The sequence below is a fragment of the Triturus cristatus genome, chromosome 8, assembly GCF_964204655.1.
Source record: "Triturus cristatus chromosome 8, aTriCri1.1, whole genome shotgun sequence".
NCBI lineage: Eukaryota > Metazoa > Chordata > Amphibia > Caudata > Salamandridae > Triturus > Triturus cristatus.
The window spans coordinates 772497136-772524969 of NC_140591.1; the positions used below are offsets into that span (position 1 = coordinate 772497136).

The following is a 27834-nucleotide window of genomic DNA, read 5'->3' on the forward strand; positions in this document are numbered from 1 at the left end:
ATAGAACTGGTTCCCCTGCGCCATCAAAACACAGGAGTCTTCTCCCTGTATTTTCTCATACCAAAGAAGGACGGCACTCTGAGACCTATTTTAGACCTCAGACCCCTAAACCTATACATACACTCAGACCATTTCCACATGGTCACACTTCAGCAGGTCCTTCCTCTTCTTTCACAAGGCGACTTTCTTGCTACCATAGATCTCAAGGACGCCTACTACCATATTCCCATTCACGCAGCTCACAGGAAGTATCTCAGGTTTGTAGTGGACGGGCAGCACTATCAATTCAAAGTGCTCCCGTTCGGAGTCACAACAGCACCAAGGGTATTCACCAAGTGCCTAGCGGTAGTAGCAGCCCACTTAAGAAGACAGCAAATTCACGTCTTCCCATATCTCGACGACTGGCTCATAAAAGCCAGCTCATACAACCAGTGTGTACACCACACTCACGCGACTATCCAACTACTCCACGACCTGGGGTTCACAGTAAACCACACCAAGTCTCATCTGAAACCATCCCACACACAACAATACCTCGGTGCCACCATAGACACCTCAAGAGCGCTAGCCTATCCCACTCCAGCCAGGATAGCAAGCATGCAGGCTCTCCTCCCCAAATTTCAACCTCAATACTCCCTTCCAGCTCAAGTGTTCATGCAACTCATAGGGATGATGGCCTCTTGCATATTTATAGTGCCTCACGCAAGACTCCAGATACGTCCGCTACAAGAGTGCTTAGCACGCCAATGGAACCAGGCTCAAGGTCAGCTAACAGATCTGGTGTTGGTAGACGGTCGCACTCATCGCTCTCTGCAGTGGTGGAACACCAAAAACCTTTACAAAGGGCGACCGTTCCTAGAGCCAGTTCCGCAAATTGTCATGACAGTGGACGCATCGCTCTCCGGATGGGGTGCTCACCTATTACATCACACCATGCAGGGCAGATGGACACCTCAACAAAAGTTACTCCACATAAACCACCTGCAGTTACTAGCCATATTCTTAGCCTTAAAAGCATTCCAAAAGCAAATATCAGGCAAAGCTGTCTTAGTCCGCACTGACAACATGACAGCCATGTACTACATACAGAAACAAGTCGGGACACACTCTCTGCAGCTCTCTCAGCTAGCACAGAGCATATGGAGATGGGCTATACCACAAAATATATTTCTCCTAGCTAAACATGTCCCGGGAGTCCAAAACACCATAGCCGATCTGTTAAGTCGTCAAACACAACAGATCCACAAGTGGAACTTCATCCGCAAGTTCTTCAGCCATTCTTTCAAATGTGGGGGCAACCACAGATAGACCGCATCACCACCCACGAAAAAGCCAAATGCCCAAGCTTCGCCGCCAGATATCCACACCCATTGTCCAAAGGCAATGCGATATGGATGAATTGGTCAGGCAGATTTGCGTATGCTTTTCCGCCTCTCCCACTCATTCCACTGGTGGTGCGCAAACTACAGCAACACTCGCTAACTCTCATTCTAGTTGCTCCACCTTGGGCCAGACAACCGTGGTACACCACATTACTGGAACTGTCCATAGCTCCGCACCAAAAATTACACCTCTCACCACGCCTCTTAACCCAGAACCGTGGAGAGATCAGACACCCGGACCCAGCTCAGCTCAACCTTGCGATATGGCTCCTGAGGTCTTAGAGTTTGGTTACCTTAATCTTTCCCCTGACTGTATGAACGTCATTAAAGAAGCTAGATGTCCCACCACTAGAGCCTGCTATGCAGCCAAGTGGAAGCGATTTGTGATATATTGTCATAACAACACCATCAATCCCCTAGACGTGTCTATCCAACACATCATAGGGTACCTGCTACACCTCCAAAGGTGTAACTTAGCCTATACGTCTATTAGACTGCACCTTGCTGCCATAGCAGCATACCTACAAAATAGACAACACTTATCACTTTTCAGGGTACCTGCCATCAAAGCCTTTATGGAAGGCCTTAAAAGGATAATTCCTCCCAGAGTTCCACCCTCACCTGTGTGGAATTTAAACATTGTTCTCACAAGATTAATGGGCCCTCCTTTTGAACCTCTACATAAATGAGAGCTACAATTCTTAACATGGAAAGGTGCTTTCCTAGTGGCCATTACTTCTCTTAGGAGAGTTAGTGAGCTACAAGCACCTACTATCCAGGAACCTTTTTTGCAAATCCATCATAATAAGGTTGTTCTACGAACTAATCCTAAATTCCTTCAAAAAGTCATTTCTCCCTTCAACCTCAATCAGTCTGTGGAGTTGCCCGTATTTTTCTCGCAACCACACACAGTCGCAGAAAGAGCTCTTCTTACTTGTTAAAAGAGCATTGCTTTATTACATCAAGAGAACACAACCTTTTCTTAAAACCAAACAACTTTTTGTGTCTTTCTCACCACCACACAAAGGCAACCCCATATCAAAGTCTGGGATAGCTAGATGGATTGTTAAATACATACAAATATGCTATCACAAAGCAAAACGTACTATATCTGTTCCTCCAAAAGCCCACTCTACATGAAAGATAGAGGCTTCTATGGCATTTTTAGGGAACATTCCCTTAGATTATATCTGCAGGGCAGCTACATGGTCTACACCACACACATTCACAAAAAACTATTGTGTAGATGTGCAAACAAAACAACAAGCTAGTGTGGGCCAGGCTGTTCTCAAAACACTATTTCAAACTACTGCAGCAGATACTGGTGGTCGCCGCTAAGGATGGGTACTGCTATACAATCTATGCTAAGTGTGTGATCTGCAGCTCATATGCCTCAAACAGCAAATGCTACTTACCAGTATGCATCTGTTCTTGGCATGTAGAGCTGCAGATCCACACACGCCCACCCGCCTCCCCGGCTACCTTTATCTGTTCCAGTACCATCTTATTTGGATACAGCATACATGGGCATCTTTCCTGTTTCTTACAAAGCTCCATCATTTCCCTCCTGGCGGAAAACAATCTGAGGATGGAGCCGATGCCTATGCGCACTATGATCCAAAGGAGGAGTCACCTACCTCGTGACTTCCAAAGACTTTCCAGAACAAAAACAAGTGCAAACATCCGGTCCCAACACCAAATGGTGATCTATGCTAAGTGTGTGGATCTGCAGCTCTACATGCCAAGAACAGATGCATACTGGTAAGTAGCATTTGCCTTCCTCTGGGGATAAAGTGCCTGTAGAAAGATAAGACAATGTGTCGATTTGGGCCATCTCAATAATAACATAGTTGTGGATCAATTTTCCCTACCAAGAATAAATTAAATGGTTGCTTCCCTGAAAGCTGCAAAGTGGATTTCCATCTATCTACCACGAGATACCCTTGTCTACTGAATGTAAACATTATACTACATTTGTAACACCAAAGGGGTGTTTCCAGTTCAAATGCATGCCCTTTGGATTGGTTTCTACAGCAGCTGTATTTCAGCGTTTGATTTTCCATTTGTTTTCCAAAGAGGCAGGGTTAAATATTTCCAGGACAATAATTTGATCTTTGCCAGCACTAGGGAACAACACAATAAGACATAAACTTATGTTTTGAAAATATTCGATTTTAGAGGACTAACTGTAGAATTTTCAAAATGCAAATCGCCGAGGAAAGTGTAACTTACTTTGGCCATGTTATTGATGAAGATGTTCTTAGACCAAAACCTCTTTGATCAGAGCCATTGAGGATTCTTCATGTCCCACTGGTAGTGATCGATGTATGTTCATTCATGGGAATGGTAGAGTAGTGTGCAAAGTGCTAATGCTGATAGCGTCATTAGCATTGATGCTAGTAGCAATGGGTTAGGTGCCGTATTATCATAAGTTTGCAAAACTGGAAAGGAGAATGTAATTGCTTACGCATCTAGATCCCTGTCTCCTTCTGAAGAAAATGTTCCTACGATTGAACGTGAGACATTGGCATTTGCATGGTATTTAAAACACTTTAGGACATTTGCTTGGAAGATACCTTGTGTTATATGTTGTTACCACAGACCCCTGAAATTGTTAACCCCAGAAGCTACTATTAAAGCTTCTGCCAGGATTGTTCAATCATCCATGCAAGTGCAGGAATATGATTGCTTTCTGGAGAAGAGAGCACCACGTACCAAGAGTACCTGACATTTAACGGAGTTGAAGTTACCAGGAGTATTGCGTCTAGTTACATTTTTGGCAATGATTGCCTGTGCAGCAGTAAAGTGGAGTACTCTCCTGTTACTTGGATTCTGAGAACCTACATTAGAGCACCAAGTAAAGTTAGGCCTAGCATGTGGCACTTAAGCAAAGAAGGGGCGCACTCAAACGTGACCCGAAGCGAGGAACTGTTTAAGCTTGCAACACTAAGGTTTTTGGATAAGCTGTCAGGAAGGAGCTATCAGTAGTTAGTGTGAGGTGCTTTTTTAATAAGTCATTTTGCATCATTTCATTTAGAAACATGAGTCTCAAACACAAAAACACTCTACCCTCCAAGTGTCAGACTGATGGAGCATGTTCTATGTGAAAGGAACTCAATGACTACATGCTTTCTTGATTTCTGGAGTCCGTACATTCACACCCTAAGAGACCAACCATGTGGTGACAAACCTTTAACGTTTGAAACCAAGCACACACCCTTTGTCCTGTATCCCTCTTGTTGTCTGGGGCAAAAACATACAAATCCATGGAGGCCTTGAACATTAACAGTCTCCTTTCTAGTTCCTGTCCATGCCAGTATTATCCGAGACTTACTGGAATCCACTTTGGGGGTAGTTTTAGATTTCTTTGCCTGATCTGTATTCATTCTGGTGTTGCCTGGACTGCACTTGTCTAAAAACACAAAGAAGGACAAAAACTAAAGTCAGAATTGGTATCGGAAAGGTGTAGCCATTCCAGTCCAAACCAAACAGTGCAATTTGGCTTTTATATATACACAGACAACCCAGAGATATGTACAGGAAACAGGGGGGGATGTGATGTGAACCCTGCACTGCTTGCGTATGCTCTACTCCTATACCTAGCATAAACTAGGGGGGATATCCATAGAATCAGCTTTTAAATGTATACCTAATAACAACAACAATAAACCTAAGACTTTGTTAAAGAGCTGATTTCGAATTTGGCGGGTGGCCTGCGATCAGTGTAGTGGAAGTAATTACATCTACAACCCTGATCGGACTACCGCCAATCCAGTTTAGAGATCTTTGTTGGCCCAGAGGAGATCTCTATGCCTTTAGAAGTAGCCACTCTGAAGACACTGAAGGTTTCCTGAGCATCCGCCGTATTTCATGTTGCCACTGAGTAAACTTTTTGGTGTTCAAAAAGGAACTCCCAAAACTGAGGTTGTTTTGTTTAAAAAAAACAAAATGCTAATGACCAGGGGTGAATTCAACAAAGTAAGTTTCCTTACCTAGTGCTAGTTCAGAGACTCATTTTGAATTAACTAGAGGCTTGTTATTCTTTTTTTTATTTATTTTTGCCAAAAGAAAGATAACGTACATAACATTGATTCAAAAACATAGTACAAGAACACAATAGCCACGCACAGAGAAAATAAGAAAAAGGGGGGGGGGGGCAGGAGTTGGGGGGGGGATGAAAAGAAAAATCAATATCACTTAGTCCCAGTGTAGACAGAGCCAGATTTGTTCTATTCTGGCTCGTGAAGAGAGGCCCCTGACCTTAGCAAGAGCCATTTCCATCTCATACACCCCTCGCAGTAACTGCCAGAACTCCGCAAGTGTTGGAGGTTTTGACTCGATCCAGACCCTAGCAATACATAAGCGACAGCAAGCCATAATAATAGAAAATAAAGCAACAGAGATTAAGCCGGGGTCCTCTATAAATCCCATCAGTATCTCTTTCTCAGAAATAATAATATTGCTGCCTGACAAGTTACACAACTCCTTAGTAATCAACGTCCAAAAAACCAAAAGTTCCGGGCAAGTTATAAACATATGTCTAATGTCTGCAGCAAAAAGTGAGCATTTAGGACAGCAGGTCTTTAGTGTCAAACTAGGCGTAGCCCACTTAGAGATAATTTCGGGTGTGTAATACAAAAGAAATAACATGCGGTGTTGCTGAAGTTTTAAATTAATAGAAGTAACAGAGGAATTGATAGTCAATAATTGCCTATGCAAGTCTGCTGTATTTACACAGGTTCCGAAATAGCGATTTAATTTTTCTACAGCCTGAGCGTCAACATCAGCTACACCTGTAAGAAGGTGTTCATAGATTTTTCCTATACAACCCCTGCCTCTAAACTGTAGTAGTGAGCTAACGGGCTCCCCCTGTACATTAACAGTCACTAGACCTTCCCCATTAATAAAAAAATCTCTAATCTGCAAAAATTTAAAGAAAGAGTTGTTCGGGACCCCAAATTCGTCTCTAAAAGAAGAAAATGATCTAAAACCGTCCTGATCGTACAATTGCCCTAACTGTAGTACACTGCACCGTTGCCAGATCTTCCAAGTAAAATCACCAAATAGGGCCCCCAAACGGGGATTCCCCCTTAGATAGGTGCTTGCATGTAATTCAGGGATATTGTACGACTTTACTAAGTCCCGCCAAATCCAAGTAGCATGTCTCACTGTCTTGAAGCGAACGCGCTTGAAGTAATTCGGGTCAGACATCCTAGTGAGTACGAACCTATACTCAGGCCCGCAGACTAACTGATATGCTAGCCACATTTGTGACATACTAAAACCTTTTACCAACAGTTCTGTTGTAAGAAGCGCCCCCCTCCCGCTTCCTGCACAGCGCCTTCACTCAGCCATAGTGTAATTATCCTTCCCCCTGCTATTTTGCGCATTGTTTTTTCGAGCCTGTGCCCATCACTCTTCTTCAGCGCTTGGAGGCTCCATTTAGCCCCTCACTTTTAGCGCACTCTGGGCCTCTCACCATATACATACCTCATTCAGAGGTTCCGCAACCATTGCCAGCAGAAACACTTGGCGCTGTTCGTGTGACTTTCACTTATAGTCCTATGTAGTGCCGCGGTATCTACCACTTGGCACCCCTAGTCCACAGAACGTTTTACGCATTACCTAGCATTCCTAATGGTCTTGCCCCCGCTCTTTTGCATAGCAGCATGATACACTTCATATGTATGTGTGTCACCCACGGTACGCTCATTGAAGACAGGTTTGATCATTCACAGCACATTAAACCTATTTGTATGTTGCCTGCCATCCAGTGCACCTATGTTGATTTCTCATGTGTATTGTGTGCTGTCTTGTTTTTCTTCCACAGGTTTGCGCCACAGTGTCCGCTAATGTGTTGACACCGCGTTCCACACACCTTAGCGAGTGTGTAGGTAACTCATATTTTTAATTAATTTTTTTCACCACGTGGCACTTCACCTTTTGCCACTCACTTCACACTGGTCCTGATGAAAGCTCCCCATTACTTTTATTCGAGAGCTGAAACATGTAGACCCACCACATAGCCAACTAACAGATAATTATTTCTCCATTTAGTTGCATCACATATCTTTTTAACCAATACCCTGAGCCGCCAATAATAAATCTTCTAATGGTAAGGATTCTCAGCGGTATTTTTTAAATTATCACCACATCACATTTTTGCACTACACCAGCTCCGCTGTAGTCAGGCGTCGCAGCACAACCGGGAGGCATTCGGCCACCCGGTTGGGGCCCCAATGATGAAGCATGACACCAACCAGGTTGGTGTGTGAGGGGTCTTTTAACCCACTTGGTGGGTTCCCAAAACATTGCTTCACTTGACCGTACCACACTACATTGGGCGTGTCCACCTTTGACAAAGCTTATCTAAATCCAGGGGATACGGACACAACCCCCCCTAGTTGTCCCTAGCTCTCCCTTTTGTTCTTGATAGTTATTCGCAGCGCACAGCTGTGAGAGCAGATCTTCTCTTGACCTGCGCAAACACTTTTCCCCCTTTTTTTCACTATGGCTGAGAACCCTGGCTTAGGGTTCACTCTGGATGACGTCAACAATATTCTTGACAATCCTCCATTACTGGCTGACTTCAACTTAGCTACCTCGATCGCACAAACAGCCGATTGGGACAACCTTAATGAGAAAAAGCGCAACCGGATAAGAACCATACTCCACGGGGTAATTCTTACTGAATATCTGAGGAACAACACCGCGCCAAGAGGCCTGATAGTCACGAATGCCCCACGCATCTTTCTAGAGGATCCTATCTTTCGTAAGGACTGGGCCCAAATAGCGTGGAGATGCACCCGTGATTGGATGATTCTCATCATCCAAACATCTAAACGCCTCTCCGATGCATTCCTCATAGAAATACAAACTACGGAATCACACTTCAAAGCCACTCTCTCCTCTTTCAAGAAAAAACTAGAGGAAACGAACAAAGAAATAAATGAATATAAAGAAGGCCTCACCCAAAGCAAGATTACCAAATTTCAAAAAGATCTCAAGAGATTCTCCTATACCAAAACCTATCCCTATGCCGCCGCAGATTTTCAACCACCTAATCGGGCGGATCTGTCAGGGACAACATCAGATGAAGACTCATCCGGAAGCAGCAACTCCAGCAATAACAGTTACCGCCGACGCCAACAAGGCAGAGGGGGTTCCACAGGATGGCAACAACCGTGGACCCCGGGGCCCCGGGGTCCCAACGTACTATATCCACCTATGTATCCCCCAATACACCCACAATTTGGATATGGCTGGAACCCACCATTTGGTCCACCACCTCCTTACATGAACCAAAACCAACCACAGCCTTTTTTAGGAAGAGGCAGAAGAGGTCGCGGAAGGAGACGCAGAGGGAACACAGTTCACTGGCAAGAGGACCCTCCACAGGGAGCACAGACGAGGAGCCAAACCAGAGACCAACAACCAGGCCCGAGCACACGCTAAGCCTCATCACCAACCTCTCCCAACATATCTTAACACCCGCAGAGGAAGCCATCCTTGAGAAAGGTTTAGGCTATGCACCCACGTCCAAGTTGGATAAATTCAAACTACATTGCGAACTAGCTGAATTTTTCCGCAAACTAAAACTCAAGGCATTCTTCGAGAATACTCCGATTCTCCCTGACCCCATTGACCAGGGGGACACCACCCTCCGGGTAAAATCTACATTCATGCCCCCCCCCGAGCTCTATCCCCCCGGAAATCTTGGTATATGAACAAGCGGTGTTTAAGGAAATTGAAGCCCTTGAAGAACCCCACATATTTCATAACACTAGTAAACAAGAACGGCTGGCCCTACAAACACTGAAGAATAACCCTGATATAATCATCAAACCCGCTGACAAAGGGGGTGGCACAGTAATCCTCAACAAAAAGGACTACCATCACGAGTGCCAACGTCTACTCAATGACACTAAGAACTACGAACTGCTCACTCATGATCCCAGTATCTCACTCAAAGCGAACATCCAAACCCTAGTAGGAGAAGCTGAACAAAGTGGGCACATTTCTAAAAGTGAGGCCAAATTCCTGACCACCACCCAAGGAAAAATACCATACTTTTATACTGTTCCCAAAATCCATAAGAACAGGTTTCCCCCCCCAGGTCGCCCGATTGTTTCAGGCATTGGGTCCCTTTTGGAACCCCTCTCACGCTTCTGTGACCACTTCTTACAACCCCTGGTCCAGTCCACAAGCACGTATCTTAAAGACACCAAAGATTTGCTAGGACTCCTAGCTAACATTCACTACGATCCCGAAAGCTCTTTCTTGGTGTCGCTGGATGTGGAAAGTCTGTACACTAGCCTCCCCCAAGATGATACCCTACGTGTTCTTGAAGAGGCCCTCAATGAGGGTGATTGGCAATACCACACGCCCCCCTCTTTTGTCCTGAAGTGCGCTACCCTCGCACTCAAGGAGAATTACTTCGAATATGAGGGTAAGCTCTACCTACAGAAGTACGGTACATCAATGGGGAGCGTTTTCGCTCCCAGCATAGCGGGCCTGTATGTTTTTAGCTTTGAGACCAAACACCTGCTCAGCAACAACCAGCCACGCATTCCGCATATCAAGTTCTACAAGCGCTACATTGATGACATTCTCCTCATCTGGGAAGGTTCGAGCGAAACACTCATCACCTTCTGTGACTGGCTAAACACGTGTGATCCTAAATTGCGCTTCACACACAGTTTTGACAGATACCATACCACCTTTCTGGATCTCGACATCTATGCAGTGGCAGGAGGACTCATGAGCAAAACACACTTCAAACCCACTGCACGTAACTCCCTCCTCCACTTTTCCAGCTTCCACCCACGGGCCCTCCGGGAAAACCTCCCGTATGGCCAATTTCTGCGACTGCGCAGAAACTGTAGCGATCCCAAAGACTACAAAATACAAGCCCAAGACCTCTGCCAGAAACTGCACCAACGCGGTTACCCAAGGCACATAACTAAGACCGCCAGTAAAAGGGCCAGAAATCAAAACCGAGACGGTCTACTCACAACGTACCCTAAAGAACCAACCCCTCCCCCACTCACATGTGTTACCACGTACAACACAGTGTCCAACAAGTTTGCGCAGATAGTTAAAAAGAACTGGAAGATCCTCAACACAGGCCACCTGAATTGGGAACCTCCCCTACTCTCTACTAAAAGGGCAAGATCCATCAAAGACACCATTGTGTCTACCAGACCAATGGCCCCAGCCGGACCTCCCAACACGGTACTCAATGCCTGGGGCCTCCCCGACATCAAGGGGCACTACCCCTGTGGTAACTGCAGCGTATGCCACATCACAGAGACAACTAAGCAGCTGAATTTGGAACCTGGGAAGACATGGGAGTTACGAAAACACACCAACTGCAACACAGAGAATGTTGTATACCGCATCACATGTCCGTGTAATCTGACCTACATTGGGATGACCACCCGCAAAGTTAAAACCCGTATCTGTGAGCACCGCAGCACCATACGCTGCAGGAAAAACACCACTAAAATGACAAACCACTTCCTGGAAAAAGGCCACACGACTAACGACATGAGATGGGTGATACTTGAAGCCTTGGACAACAACATTCCCAACATTCAGACTCGCCTCCTAGAACAGGAACAACGATGGATATATCGTCTTTCGAGCCACATCACTGGCTTGAACGATAATATCCCTTGGAACTGCCTAAGAAAGTCCTGATTACCTGGGACCTCTCCACTACGCCTTTATCCATAGGCTTCGCCACGTTTTGTTCCCATTCTGGCTCATCTGGCCACCTTAGACCCCCTATTTTCGCCTAAGCCCTGGCTCCCACTCCACGGCTGTCCAGGGATGTATGCGCCACCTCCCGCGCCCCATCCCGGGCACTGAATAGCATTGCCTCTTCTATTGCCAACCAGGCTCGCACCCTGTGTGGGCTCTCCCAGTAACCCTGGGTTCCTTTTACAACACCCGCGTCTTCTAACATGCTCGCTAGACGCTGGATATTCTCCCTAACCTCTGGCGCCCTCTCGCGCATGCGCGCTATCATCACGCTACTTCCACACGCATGCACGCAGTAACGAACTGGATTGCTAGCCCTTTCGCGCATGCGCGCCATCATCACGCTACTCCTACACGCATGCGCGTTTGAGACAGTAACGCCCTAGCTCGCCAGCACGAACGCACGTATACAATGGCGCTCCTCCCTATTTAACCTCCTCTCCCCCCGGGGTCCGTCAGCATCCGGGACTTCGGGAGGCCACAGTAGGTGCAAGGCGATGGTAGCTTCACAACCAAGTAAGGTGTCTCGTATTTGCTCTAGCAGGATACCGTCTCCTTCCTGCCAGCCTCGCTCTCTAATCTTGTTGTTTCTTTTACCAACAGTTCTGTTGTAAGAAGCGCCCCCCTCCCGCTTCCTGCACAGCGCCTTCACTCAGCCATAGTGTAATTATCCTTCCCCCTGCTATTTTGCGCATTGTTTTTTCGAGCCTGTGCCCATCACTCTTCTTCAGCGCTTGGAGGCTCCATTTAGCCCCTCACTTTTAGCGCACTCTGGGCCTCTCACCATATACATACCTCATTCAGAGGTTCCGCAACCATTGCCAGCAGAATCACTTGGCGCTGTTCGTGTGACTTTCACTTATAGTCCTATGTAGTGCCGCGGTATCTACCACTTGGCACCCCTAGTCCACAGAACGTTTTACGCATTACCTAGCATTCCTAATGGTCTTGCCCCCGCTCTTTTGCATAGCAGCATGATACACTTCATATGTATGTGTGTCACCCACGGTACGCTCATTGAAGACAGGTTTGATCATTCACAGCACATTAAACCTATTTGTATGTTGCCTGCCATCCAGTGCACCTATGTTGATTTCTCATGTGTATTGTGTGCTGTCTTGTTTTTCTTCCACAGGTTTGCGCCACAGTGTCCGCTAATGCGTTGACACCGCGTTCCACACACCTTAGCGAGTGTGTAGGTAACTCATATTTTTAATTAATTTTTTTCACCACGTGGCACTTCACCTTTTGCCACTCACTTCACACTGGTCCTGATGAAAGCTCCCCATTACTTTTATTCGAGAGCTGAAACATGTAGACCCACCACATAGCCAACTAACAGATAATTATTTCTCCATTTAGTTGCATCACATATCTTTTTAACCAAAACCCTGAGCCGCCAATAATAAATCTTCTAATGGTAAGGATTCTCAGCGGTATTTTTTAAATTATCACCACATCACATTTTTGCACTACACCAGCTCCGCTGTAGTCAGGCGTCGCAGCACAACCGGGAGGCATTCGGCCACCCGGTTGGGGCCCCAATGATGAAGCATGACACCAACCAGGTTGGTGTGTGAGGGGTCTTTTAACCCACTTGGTGGGTTCCCAAAACATTGCTTCACTTGACCGTACCACACTACATTGGGCGTGTCCACCTTTGACAAAGCATACTAAAACCTTCCATCAAACTCTGTAAGCGCGTAGCAAAAGAAGCCCAAAAGTATAACTTAAAATCCGGCAGCCCAAAACCCCCCCTTTCATATGGCAGTTTAAGAAATTTGATGGCCCTCCTGGCCCTTTTATACCCCCAGATAAAGCTGCCTATAATACCATCCAGTCTTTTAAAAAATGAAAATGGAACCCGCAAAGGGATGCTCCTAAAAAGATACAAAAACTTTGGGAGGACGTTCATCTTAATAATATTACAACGTCCCCAGATAGTTAAAGGTAGTTGATGCCATTTGCGCAAATCCGTAGCTACTTTCTTGAATAGTGGTTCATAATTAAGTTTCACTATTTCTTCCGTATGACTATTAAGACAAACCCCTAAATAAGTAGCTTTATGAGTGGCACCCAAAGCGGGTACAAGAGGGATAGTTCCAAAATTAGTTATTGTTTGGGTTTTATTAGTGTTAAGCTTATACCCTGAAAATGATCCAAATCGCTGCGCTTCCAAAACGATCTCCCCCAAAGCTTGAACCGGGTCTGTAGTAAAGACAGCTATGTCGTCCGCATAAGCAGTTATCTTAATATGTATTTGATTATAAGAAACCGGACTGATATGCTGATTTCGTAGCAGATGGCGGATAAATGGTTCGATGTATATTGCGAATAGCAAAGGTGAGAGGGGACACCACTGCCGGGTGCCCCTCTAAATGTAAAGTGGATCCGATATCAATCCATTAAGCCGAATAACAGCCTGCGAGTTCATATATATTTTCTGAATAGCCGAGACAAACTTGCGACCAATTCCTACTTCCAACATTATAGCCCAGAGTGCCCCCCAGGTAACTCGGTCGAAAGCTTTCTCGGCGTCAAGCATTAGCATCGCTGCTTTACCGCCCAAACAATGGGCAGCGTCAAACATGGCTATAGCGGTATTAATATGCATTGTAGTATCCCTCCCAGGGACAAAGCCGTGCTGTTGATCAGACACTATTAAATGTATGGATGGTGCAAGTCGAGAAGACAAAATTTTAGAAAAGGTCTTAGCATCATGGTTAATGAGAGAGATTGGGCGATAAGAACCTCTCTCGATTGGAGGCTTCCCCTTTTTAAGAAACACAATTATATTAGTCCGTTTCCAAGACGGGGGAGCATCCCCACCATCCAATATATCATTTGCTACCTTCATAAAAACCGGACCAAGAGTTTCTATAAAAGTTCTATAGAACTCCAGGGGTAGAGCATCCCCCCCAACGGCTTTCCCAAGGAGGAGAGCCTTGATTGCTTCCGAGATTTCAGCTCTATCCACGTCCCTATCCATTGAGACTGTGGTAGGGAAATCTAATACGTTCATACCACTCTCCTGTAGATAAGCTGCCGTCGCTTGTTGATCACAAGCCATATTATCGCTATAAAGGCTGATATAAAATTGCCTAAATTGCTCCAATATCTCTATAGATTGATGATACATTAGGCCATCACCACCAATAATGCTTTTAATTTGGATGTTGGCCCTGAAGTCCGCCAATTGATAGAGTAATACCCGCCCAATCCTCTCCCCATATTCGTATTGTTGAGCTCTAAATTTATGGTACTGATTGGCAACTTTCTCCCTTAACTCACGAATAATCTTAGCTCTCACTGTTATAAGTTGCCTATAAATCTCAGCTTCCCGGGCATCCTTAGTTAATATTAAATTAATATGCCGCTGTTCTAGGACTAGGTATTCCCTGCGTCCGGCCGCTGCCAGTCGTGATTTAGCCTGATTCTGTCGAAACAAATACTGTTGGGTGATGGCCCTAGCGTATGCCTTAAGACTGTCCCACACTATAGACCATGAAGCAGTATGGGCATTAATTTCTATAAAATCCACTAATTGCCCTTGCATGTACTGAATATAATCGTGGCTTTTAAGCAGATATTTGGGAAACGTAAAACCCCTTATCGTCCGCTGTGGTATTGATCCTAAAAGTATTGTAAATAATAGGGGATTATGATCCGATGTGATTTTCTGACATATCTCAATATTAGAATCTATAGTTCTAGATTGGTTTGCAAACACCATATCTATCCTGGAATATTGTCGATGTGGTTGCGAGAAATATGTGAAGCCATTAACTAGTGGATAAGCCTCCCGCCATAAATCAACCAACTGATGTATATGCAGTAGATCCTTGATGGCCGTCCTAGTATGTATCATTCTAGCCCTACCCATAGTATTTGTGGTATCTAACTTCTGATCTAATACACAGTTAAAATCTCCCATGACTATAAGTTCGCCATCCCAGTCCAGCAACTCTGAATGTAAAAAGGAGATAACCTCTGGGCAGTCATTATCTGGGCCGTAGACCACACAAATCGTGAGCTTCTGACCATAGACCAGGAGTTGAGCGATTACCCAGCGACCTTTACTGTCGCTAAGTGAACGGAGTACCATAAATTTAGAAGTTTGCGCTTGCAAGAGGGCAACACCACGTATTGACACGGTCTGAGTTGTACACGTTATTAGTTCAAACCCCATTTGCTTAAAAAAAACTGCGATCCTTACAAGCCAAGTGAGTCTCTGATAATCCAACAATCTGTGGTCTATATGCTTTCAGTTCTTCCGACACTAATCGGCGCTTAATAGAAGAGTTCAGGCCAGCTACGTTCCAACACATTATATGAATTCTAGACATTGTCATCCAATTATAATTCCCAACCAATGTCCCTCCTTAACCCCAATCGTGTCCTACAAAACAGTCCCTAAGTGTGCGTTTAACAATCCTTTGGCTTTTTTCATTTTTAACACCACCCCACCCCACCCCCCACCAAAAGCACCCACCTTAGCCAGTACTACCATGCAGATTAACCCGACGAATTCCCTGAAAAAATGAACCTGGCCCCACCCCACCAACCCCCCCCCCACTCCCCCCCCCACAACCCTGTGCCTATGTAACGGAATCACCCCCTTCCCTGCTGTCATCAGTGACAGCACTAAACCAAAGTGCACCCCAAGATACCCCCCCCCCCCTCCGACTGCCTTAACTGGCCAGTAGACACAAGTATGAGAGTACATTGTAAACCCCCCAAACGCATAACAAAAATCAGACCTCATTAAGGACTAAATCTAAGGAGCTGTGAGTACACTAAACCTCATTGCAAATGCGCCACCTCATTTCTTAGATTGCAGTTGCCATTTATATAAACTGTTTTTAGCCTCCTTCTCATTAAAGAAAATATGAGGGCGCCCATCTTTAATCACTTTAAGGCGGGCAGGATCTTGTAAGAAAACTTGTGCACCAACAGACTTAAAAGGGTCCATAAGCTGCCTGAGCTGCCACCTTCTATCCATAGTTTGTTTGCATAAGTCAGATCGAACAAAGATAGACATTGAGTCAAATTGAACTGGAGTAGTTGGTCGGGCTTTGAAAAAAATGGCTTGTCTCAATAAAAAATTCCCTATATACACCAGTATTGGTCGCGAAAATTTAGAAGATCGAGAGGTGTTAGCTACTATAGGGAGCCGATGTGCTCTCTGAATTTACGTATCCATGTCCCAATCAGCAAGATCAGGAAAAGCCTTTGAATTTTTTTTTACAATGAATGCTCGAACATCAGCACCCTCTCTTCCTTCGGGCACCCCAAAGACCCTCAGGTTCTGGCGTCTTTGCCGATTTTCTAGGTCCTCGACCTTAGATTGCATAGTCGTCATCAACTTATCTTGGGCCTTAATTGAAGTACAGGTAGCGGCATTGACCTCTTCCACTTCGGCAACACGCTGTTGAAGATCTGAGACTACAAGAGCAAGATTTGAAACCTTTGTAACAGCCTCCTCCAGAGCTAGTTTAATCTCCCGTCTGTCCGTTCTAGCCTCTTGAAAATAGCACTGAGTCTCCTCATGTTGAGCCGCCAATACTTGAAGCACTGTAGATAGAGTGGGTTCCGGCTGCAGGGCCATCTTAGAGTTGGAAACTTCACTACTGCTATTCAAAAAACCACCAGCTGACTCCATGGCCGATATGGCAGGCATCGGAGAATTCTGCGGTAAGCACTGAGTAATACCAGAACCAGTATCTATTGTCCACTTGGTTGCCGATGTGGGGACAAATGCAGATAAGGGTGCCGAGGGAGCAAGACCAGGAGTCAATAGAGCTGGTGAGGGCTGCCCCCCTACTCTGTAGTCCTTCTTTTCGAGTATTTTATCGGTAAGGGGTGTTTGGGTCATTACGGGGGGAGTTTGAGTAGTAGGAGATACACAAGTCGCTGCACTTTCCAGATCTATAGAAAAAATCGCACCATCGCTAGCTTGAGGCATTACAGATTGAGCTGCACCTTCCGCTGTAGATAAAATTATAGGAGTGACAGGAGCGGACCTAGGTCTCTCTGATCGTGTTGCAGAGTCTGTTGTTGATTTTGCCTGACTGGCGGGTAAGCCTATATTAGATAATCGTGCAACTAAGGACTTCACCTCGCCTTTTGAAGACACCCATTTACGTAACGGACTTGCTCCTGAATCCTTGTTCGGGTGGTAGAAGAAGTTTTTATAGTTCCTGTAGCTGCTTGTGTCTTAGAGCTCCCCTGGCCGCGACCCTTTCCACCCCTACTACCGACACTGTTGACTGTCAGGCCCTTATTTTTAAATGATTTTTCCGGCCCTGCTCCTGTAGTTTGACTTGTGCACCCTTTTGTCCCCCCTGATATACCCTTCAACTCTGCCTGCTTAGTGCCGGTAGCACACTCCCCCTCCACCACTGTGGGTATGCTGGATGGATCAGAAAATGAGCACGCGGCGTCGATAATTCCAGACGGTGAAGACACAACAGAATGGCCAGTATTGAGAGTTTCCACGGGGTTAACAGTACTAGTTAAGCAGCGCTTCTGCATTAAAAATGTACCTGCCGGTCCCCCACCAGACTTGACCATGCCGCACTCAATTGCCGCACTGAGTGTTTCGGCTATAGGAAAACCTGGAGTGGATGATTCTGAACCAATAGCTTGAAAAAGTGCTGTGGCTTGACCTGATTTCAAAAGATTCATTATAGGTTTGCCAAAGTTACTTGAAGTGTTTGTAGCAGCAGAATTCACAAAGGGGCCTCCACGAATGCCCCTATCTAGACCAGCTATCAAAGCAGAGTTGGGCTGAGCATTGCTACCAGCTACCATTAGCTCCTCCTCACCATTAGTCTCCGGTGCAGCTTCTTGTGAAGGTTCCTGTTCTCCCCCTTGACCGGCCCTAGCCCGCCGAGTGCTCCGAGGAGGGGCCATCTCTGTACTGCCCGATCTTACAGCTGCTGATCTGAAGCGGGTCTCTGCGAGTCTGGAACCAGGACGCCAACTCGCAAGACGAACACCGAAGACTGCACCGCTTGTTTGCGTTAGACGGCACATAAGCAAAAGTGAGTATTCCTCAAGCCGCGTTGTCTCGTTGAGTTTTGTTTTTTCGAGTCGCCGGTGTTTTCACAACATTCACAGCATTCCTCCTCCTTATTACCGTCTTTAAAACGTTTGGCGAGGCAGATTGTAGCCGTCAGTCGGAGCTACGGGGGAGAGGCTCTAAGAGACGTCCTTCAGCGGCGGATCAACATCCGCCATCTTCCTTTCCCCCCTACTACAGTCTTTCCCCCCTTAGAGGCTTGTTATTCTATGAGTTAACACACACACAACACTTACTTAGGGGTAGTTATGCTTATATATTGTATTTAAGCGAAACCCTGTGTAGCTAATTGCTTGACATATTCATTGTCCTTTTACCATGTGTATTTTACTGTGGCATTGCCCAGAATGTGTGAGAAAAATAATTGCACTATCCTCAGAAGAACACGAGTGCTGAAGAAGGAGAGGAGTTTATATGTGTTTCTAGATGTCACCTTCCTATTATTAAGTGTTGCTGTTTTCAACATGTCCACATTCCTCATGTGTTGTGGTGATAACTTAGCAGAGAGAGTGGGAATTATATAATGTCAAAGCAAACACAAGGAGACGATGGACGGAGGGCTGAAACTTTTCAGAAACTCGCCCCCATTCATAGATCTGGGTTGAATCCATCATAATTGTTTAGCTCACTTTGCCACCACAGTTCAGACACAGCTATATGCAAATCAGTCTTGGCCCTGTGCCTCATGAGAACAGTCCAGCCCAAACTGCCAAGCCGTGTCTTCCCTGGACTGGAAACAAGCATTATTTGTGGAATAGTGGCTAGCGGGCACAGAGATCTTCAGAGGGCCATAAGGATTGAACATTTCTGATGGCACCGAAGAAGCCCATTTGCCAGATTAAAACATCCTCATCTAGGGTTCTGAATTAGTGCAAAGAAAAGGTTTCATAATATGCATTCCCAATCCAACACTTGTGGCCAAGAAATACTTAACTCCTCTAATTTATTGTTAGAGCACTGGTCCTTATCTGGCCATGTGAGGTTAAGCAGAAAGAGGCATGAGAATTAACAACTAGAGTCATTGTGAGGGTGTGAAGATTTGGTAGCATTGGTAAAGAGGTATTTGAGGAAGATGAATAGGATGGCCCTATCAAGAAATATTTGCATTTAGGTATTTTATTCCTCAGCAGCTCCTCATAGGCTATGTCTGGAATTTGGCCAAGCTATTGAAAGGGGAGGTTTACCTCAGATAATTTGTTGAATGGCTCTATTTTTATTAGATAGATGGTTTTGTGTGTTCTGGAATGTTGAATAATCTTTTCTTGACTTTACCATTTAGTTAACTTTACCTAACATTTTCTTCACTCTATCATACTCACCTCAGTATTTTAGGTTAGGCGATGTGTAATTGTAAATTGTACAAGCAATTGTAAAGCGCACTATCTCCCACGTGGGTATCCTGGTGCTGAGCAGGTGTGTGTTCCTAACCCTGCCTACGGTAGGTTGGTTACGTGACATTTTTAATGACAAATCTTGAGTAATTTCATTTTGGCTCATGAATTGTTTCAGACTTGGTCTCAAGAGCAGAAATACTTATAATTGTGTGGTAATTGTACTTCTCTGCCAGTCACTCCCTCATGCCATTTCATATGAATTCTAAGTTCTAATCACACACCCTTATCACATGACCCCTCCAGTCATCTAGGACCTAAGTATGCAATACTGCTCAAGACTAAACATTTGGCCTTTGTAACTTGTCCCTATTGTTCTAGTGGTACATACACCCAGCTCCCCCCAGGAACTCAACGTTCATAGAGGCAACATTTGTCATGTTTTCTTTCTGCTCCCTACCAGATAGTTACATACTTACAGGTATCCATCTTGGGGCTAGTACCAGATTACTTTGCCTATTCAAGATTTGTTCTGCTTTTGTCTTCTCCACACTACCCTCGAAAAATAATAACAGACAAACGCTAACAGTAGAATCACTACATAAATGACACTGCCATCCAATCTAAAAGCTCAAAGTCATTTCAACTGTGCTTTAAAAATAGACAAACCAAAGACACAAACAGGAGACAATGTGTAATGCAACATCTGACCCATGTTGTTTGAGAACTTTGGGATTATATCTCAATGCTGGAGGTCATACTGTTAGGCATTCAGACGATCTTGCTACGCACGCACTTCTGCCTCAGATGTATTAAAAATTGTCAGAATATCCTTATGGATCATACAGTGTTAGTTTTCTATGGTTTGGGCTTGAACTGTGGGTAAAAATTGAAATCTAACATGGATGGTGATCACTTGACATGTAATTTTAAAATATTTTTTCTATTACATTTTGAAGTTCTCTTACCTACCTTCTCTTCATCTGAAGTACGTACATGAGCACCGACTGTGCAACCACAAGGAAAGAGAAGCATGTCCTTGCTGTCTCTCTGTGGTGAATATAATGACTCCATGAAGCGCAGCATATATATATCCAAGAACCACGTTTATTCAGGTAACAGTAGCAGCCACGGCAAGGAGCATCGCACTCTCAGGATCCCGATCAGAACTCAAAGCAGTTGATCGAATTCCTAAGAATGCACACTCCAAGCGCGAGACAAACAGAACATTGAAAGAAGAACATTCGAACATTCGATAAACATCACATTGGTACACACCCATTACACTCTCCTACCAACAGGGGAGGGGAGAAGCAGGACTATGCGATGCAGACTCTTAACAGTAGTTATATTTTAAAGTGTGCATAAACATAGAGTTTGATGATATATAGACTCTATATTGTATGTGAAACTTGGAATATAGCAGTAAATTCACAGCAACAGTCACTCAGCTTCCACCTCTTTAGTCGCCAAGCTACGAAATATCTTGAGATGCCTCATTCTAGAATTCTTAACACTGACATAATAATACGTGTATCAGAAATCTCAGATGATAACACAATGGCCAGAGCAACACAGGTGTCCATGACAACAAGAAAGATGCGCCATGGCTCAGGATTCAAAGCTTCCACAGAACTCAATGTTTACAAAAAACACATAAACTGTTTGGTAAAATGAGTAATGGAATCAACATCCTCAGTTTAAAGCAACCAAGGGCGTTCCAAATTATTGAAGAAAATCAATCATTTTATATCTGTTATATTATCTATCTGCTGTGAAGCTGTTTCTGTATGCCTCCAATATGAGGGCCTGCGTTATTTTAAGTGTGTTAAGCTGTTATGAAGATGTGTTTGTAATTCCTAGGTTTCCGGAAGACAAAACTGTCTTCAGTTTAGGAAAAGAGCCATTTTTTACTGGGCAATTCTCTATGAAAGAGCTCTGTCTGTATCTTTTGGAAATGTTTGTGCCTGCTGCTAGTGAGAGGCCCAATATGGTAAGACGTCTGTGAAGAAGCCCTTCAGAACAACATTAAGCTATTACTCGTGGATAGTGCCCTTTCAGGATTGGACAGAAATAAGATTGTTCCTTCATTCATTGATCAGGCTTGGTCCAGGAGAGACTGGTGTTGTACAAAGGCATATACCTTTATTTAGTGAAATCCTATGCTTTATTTGCCAAATGGTTTTGACATTTTCATTTAAGAAATGGTAACTCATCCTTTATTTTAGGAGCGGAAGTTAGTAATTCAGACCACTACTGCAGAGCAGACATACTACGAAAATGTTATTGTTCGAGTGGTTCTGTAGCGCAGGTTAGGACAGCAACACATGAGTGCTAGGCAACAAGGCATTTTAAGGCATGAGCAAAGTGGGCTGTTGCCCAGGGCACCCACCTTCTAAGGGGCTCCCTCGTAAAATTAGTGGGGCAGTTCAAATTCCTGCCATAATAGTGCTGTGGTAAAAACAAAATGGTTTTCTAATTTGACAGCCAAGCATGCATAACAGAAACTTCATTAGCAAAGGATTTATACTAGGGCAAAGTCACGCAAATTGGTGCACATCAGCACAAATTCATGCAAGGGTATTTTCATTCAAGCACAAAAGTTATTTTGAGCTGGAAAGGGGGGCTTTCTTTTCTCATTTCATGTAGCGCTGTGTCCTGCTTTGTACCACTTTGCGTTAAGGGAATGTTACTCAAGTGTAACTTGAGTTTAGCGCAAGAACCTTTAGTTTCTAGCATAAAGCCTCTCCATCACTCTCTGTGCCTATATCAAATCTATCAACCTCAATTCCCTCTCCTTACCTCAATTCTCTTTCTCCCTGATCCTTCTCTGTACCTCACTGCACTTTTTCCATCTGACCTCTCTGACTCTCCTCTATCTACTTCTCACACAACTATATCTCTGTCTTTGCCTCCCCTCTCTATCACTCTCTCGCTATCTTACTTCTCTCTACCTCTCTCTCAGCCCTTTGTCTCCCTCTTCTTTCCCCTTCACCACTGTCTTATTTCTGTAAATCGCATCTCCTTTTCTACGTCATCTCCCTTTACCACATTGCTCTGTCTGTCACTAGCTAACTATATTTTGCATTGTTTACAATGCATAAAAGTGCAAACATCACAAAACCTTAAACATATAAATTACAATAAAATCATACAATAATAGTTTTAAAACAGTCCATAAAATATTTAATTAATCAAATAACATCTTAATTCATAAATCACATATATACTAAAAATATTGTACAACTCCCTACACATCTCAGATAATTATTTTCAACTTGGTGGCCAGCCATACATCAATACTATGTTGTGATAACTCTCTTGAGAGGCTATCCGCTCCAATGAATTCAAATAATTGCCTCAATCATGTATCTTGTTTCAATTGCCTTTGTTTCAATACTGCCCACAAAAAGGATGTAAGTGCATAACATACATATGGGTCTTGCAACTTACGAATAAACTTACGAATAAAAGCTAGGGCCGGCCGATAATGCCTAAAATTATATTCCCATAAAAAAGGTACTATAAACTTATTTCTTTGAGGGCCATTAGGTGAACAAAAGAATAAAATACGTGAATTTGATTGTGCTGTCCTCCCATCGCATGGGCAAGGGGGTAACTCCTTCATAGAATATACATTGGAGGGGAAACCAAACATAGGCGGAATATAGTTTAGATGGACTATAGTGAATATATATTTATGCTCGGAATTCTGTACAAAGTTCAGATAGGCCTAAGTTTCCATGTTCAAGAGTGGCAATGTATGGTACATGTTTACCGTACTTTTGTCTATGTTTTCCTCCCATCTATCCTCTGCAGCCTTTTATAGGAAAATCTCTTTTAGGTTAGATTTCGAAAAGCATGCACACATAACTGGGACTCAAACAATCTTTGGAGGCCTAATACTGAGAGCGTGGTTATCAAGTAGCTCAGCCACAGTATCTTATGGGCATAGTCCATTGTTAGGCAATCCCGAAGCACAACTTGATTCAGTGGTACGCTATCTCTTTTCCATATCGAGTGCCATAATAGCAGTGGGCCCAGTCTAATCTGATCCTCGAGGTATGGTAAACCTAGTTCACTATGAGGGATGTAATTGGTGCAGGTGTGAGGGAGTGATAATAATCTTGTACAAAACGCATACTCCACCTGCTGCAGTGGTTCCATATCCACCATACCCTAGACTGCTGCCCTATACGTAGCGATGGCTTTTGCTTTGGCCAAATAAATATTAAAAATTTCAGGGATTGGATTGGCACCCAATTTTTTTTTAACATTTGAAAAATAGCCACAATACTATTTTCCAAAAGGACACTCTATTTAAACCAAAATCTATAGCTAACCAGAGAAGGGGAACTTCTCCTGTGCCGTAAGGGCGGAGAGGGAATTTCTGGTGGGGATACGTCCTCCTGTACTAAACTTTATACCACAATAAGTACCCCACAGGCTTATAAACACAGTCTATAAGCTCCAAGAATAAAATGGGAAAATTTGATGGAAGCCTTTCAGTTGTTACGCATTAAATTGTGGCAAAGGAAGCAATTCCTTTTGTTAGTATAACCCTCACACTCTAGTAGTGTCATGCTTCATCATCGGGTTCACCCTGACTCCTAAAGGTCAGGGTGGGCTCAACCACGTTTCAGGGAGCACTTAGAAATAAATGGCCAGAGGGTATAAAGATTGAAAATCCTCCAGCAGATCCCAGTCTCCCTTTATTATTGGAACTACCAGGGGTGTTCAAATATAAAAAAGGGGGTCGCACAGAGTTTTATGGTCCGTAGGACTTTCATCAGGGCAAAAAAATTCCTCCCTGGTTGAAAAAGTAACAGGATATTACCTAGCTACACATGTATATACAAGGACAGGTAGCTGCTCCTTTGTAAAAAAGAACCAGATAACTTATCTTGGTCTCCCGTAGGTTTTGTTACTCCATCCCAGTTTTGGAGAGTGCAAACATCACAAGGGATTGCAGCATTTTGGAGGTAACCCTTTAGTCACACTTATGCCAAGGGTCCTGCCCTGTATGTCCACCTACTCGGTCTGCATCCCTGGCCTTGCTCTATTTAAAACCATGTTTTTCCATGATAATTTCTTATCAAAACACACCCCTAGGTAAAGGAATGTGCCTACCACCTCTCCCTCCTCTTATTTATCTATCTTGGGGCTTTTATAGATGTAATCCCAGCAGTTATCACATAAGATTTAGACTCTTTTACGAGCAAGTCCAAGCTGTCCATAAATCTAATATATTCCTCTATGAGCTTCTGCAGTGCCAATTGTGTTCTTGCCAGAAGCACTGCATCATCTGTATAGAGGAGAATTGGGAGTGGGGATGTCTCGACATATGGAGCGTCCTTGACCCTCTCCCTCAACAGCCCATCTAGCTTGTTTTTATAGAGAGAGAACAAGAAGGGAGCAAGGACGCAACCCTGCCTCACTCCTCTTTCGATGTTAAAAGGTTTTGTATACCCCCTTCCCTGCCATCACAGAATGACGCAGTTGCGCTAGAATATAGCTGCCTTGTGAATGTAATTTTTTTTTTTTAAACATACTTTATTGATTTTCATTTATTACCATTACAGTTTAGCAATTTGTTTCTCTTGTCTGCCTTGTGGATGTAATAATGGCGGGATCAACTCCCATGATCTCCATGGTGGCCCACAGTTTGCTGTGGGCCACACAGTCAAATGTAGCAGAAAGGTCCATAAAGGCCATACATAGCTGACCCTTTTTGCTATTGTGTATTTGAAGACTATCATGGACAGATTTAAACAGTGGTCAATTGTTCCCTTGCCCTTCCTAAAGCCGTACTGGGCCTCAGAAAGAACCTTCTTTTCCCTTGCACATTCATCTAGCCTATGTAGTAGTACTCTCCCCATCAGTTTTGCTGTACCATCAATTAGGGATATGGGCCTATAGAGTTTTGGATCTGATCTATCCCCCTTTTTATATATCAGAACAATAATGGAGTGTTTCCACGATCTCAGAAGACCTAATGTAGCAACCACATTAAATACATTTGTCAATATTGGACCCCACAGATCTTTAATCTCAAAGAAGATATTTGTAGTGACCCCATTGGGTCTAAGGGCCTTTAACAGGCATGTCTGTTCCAAGGCTTGCACTACTTCTCATATTTCAAAATTTATAGATGGATTTTTAGGCTCCTGCATGTTAATATTCTTAGTCTCAGACTCACTCACATTAAAAAAGATATTTCGAAAAAACTTATCCCAGCCATCCTCCTCTATATGTATGTCTAGCGAGGGATCCCCATCATCTCTTAAAAATGGGGCATCCACCACCTTTCAGAACTCATGACTTAAATCGTCCCAAGCTTTTTCTTTCAAGGTTCTTAAGCGCGTCCGCCTGAACTCTTTGTAACTAGCGCATAAACTCCGAATTAACTGCACATCCCTATGCACTCCACGCAGTGCTCTGCCAAGGTTAGAGGAGGTTTTAGTGCACATTGCATCAAACCAATGCACTGGCAGGGCCTCTCTACTACTACATGGTCTTGTTAACTGTTTTATAAACTCTTTTAGAACTTCTTAAGAGGCTTTCACCACTTGCTCCATGCTAGCATTGTCATTAAGGCAGGTCATAACCTCTTGGTAGTTATCTGAGATTTCTGATGTCAAAATATCTTGTTTATTCAATCTATCCCATTTTAGAATGCATCAATTTTTCTTTGCTACAACCGGTTTTGGAGCTCTCATTTCACTCTTGGAGTTAAACACCCATTTCAGGTTACAAGCAATATAGGCATGGTCACTGAATTCTGTGACGGTGACCTGCAGGTTACTAACTCTATCTATCAAAATTTCAGATGATCATATAATCAATTGAAGAACCCCCTCCCAGCGCTCTCAAATGTTTTATCCATGGCTCCTGCCACCGCATTTATGTTATTACTTACCCTCAGATTCCTAATGCTTAGAATCCTGTTTAATGCATTTCCATATTTACTATGAGTAAAGTGAACAATCGGGTCGCCTTCCCAATCTGTAACCCCAAAGACTGATTTCCCCATTATGGGTTAATTTCTTACATTGAAATCTCCCAGAAAAATACAATTCACCGGAATATAGCACCACAGAATCCATTTCCCCCTCAAAATTATTATTATAATAATTTATGATGATCAAATCCCAAACCCCTCTGTCTTCACGTATCAAAAAATAGAAGTAGGAGAGGAGGAGCTTAGCGCGCATCCAAGATGGTCGCGTGAGCACAGGGCTCCCCGGACCCTCGCCACTCCTCGCAATTTATCCGGATGATATCCTGATTTCTTGGACGGACTCTCGAAGTTAAACCTCGACTGAGTCCATAACTCTTTCCAGAATTTAAATCGGACTTGGGCGACCAGAATTACAGCACTTTGAACTTTTGAGGCCCACCTGGAGGCCGTGCCGGGGACTTGGTGATTTGTGGAGCCGGGACGTAGTTTAACAACAACGGCAGTGGGACCTCATCGGTGGCCGTACCCCCACTTTCGGTTTCGTTTTTGGATCCTGGCATGGTCTGATTGAGAGACCGTTTCGCTCGGCCGGGGACCCATCCAGCCTCCATTTAGTGTCATCGCTGCCTCCTCATCGTAGCCTACTGGGTCAAGTCGTGACTTTCTCCGGACCGTACGAGCCAACTTCTCGGCCTGGTGGTGCCCGACCTGCCGGCGGCAATTTTCACCAGGTCTTGCGGCCCCTCCGGGGTGCATCTTCCAACATGACGGGCAGGGGTGAACCCGAGAAGCGGAAGACCAAGACGTCTCTTCGTGGGAGACCGTTCCAGACGAATGTTATGGATCGTTACACTCAAGTCAAAGGATCCCCCGGGCTCTCCAGCAGTACTCCGGAGGACGCCAGAGAAGACCCTTCTGCCCCTGTTGACTTGTCCCTGCAGGACATTATGGGCGCCATCACCGGCATGAAGGAGACCATCGGCCAGCAATATGAGGCTCTGGCTCGTAAAATTGACACGGTCGCCATTGATGTCACTCTAATCAGGGCCGACCTGTCTAAGACTAACGAGAAGGTGAAGTCATTGGATTTGAAGACTTCCAGCCTCACGGCCGATGTGTCGGAACTTCAGACAGACCTTGGTACTCTGAAATCGGCCAACGACCTGATGTCCCATCGGCTGGAGGATTTTGAGAACAGGGCAAGACGCAACAACATTCGCGTCATAGGTGTTCCGGAGAATCCCAAGACTCGTTCGGTTGACCTCCTGGTCGAAGATCTAATCCTCACCCATCTTGCCCCTTCTGGACTGA

General features: G+C 44.4%; 1 protein-coding gene across 2 annotated transcripts in view; it reads left to right on the forward strand.

Moving 5' to 3' along the window:
• PHKA2 (phosphorylase kinase regulatory subunit alpha 2) overlaps nt 1-27834 on the forward strand; it is a 687190-nt gene that overhangs the window by 356417 nt on the left and 302939 nt on the right. The gene's annotated exons all lie outside the window — the stretch shown is intronic.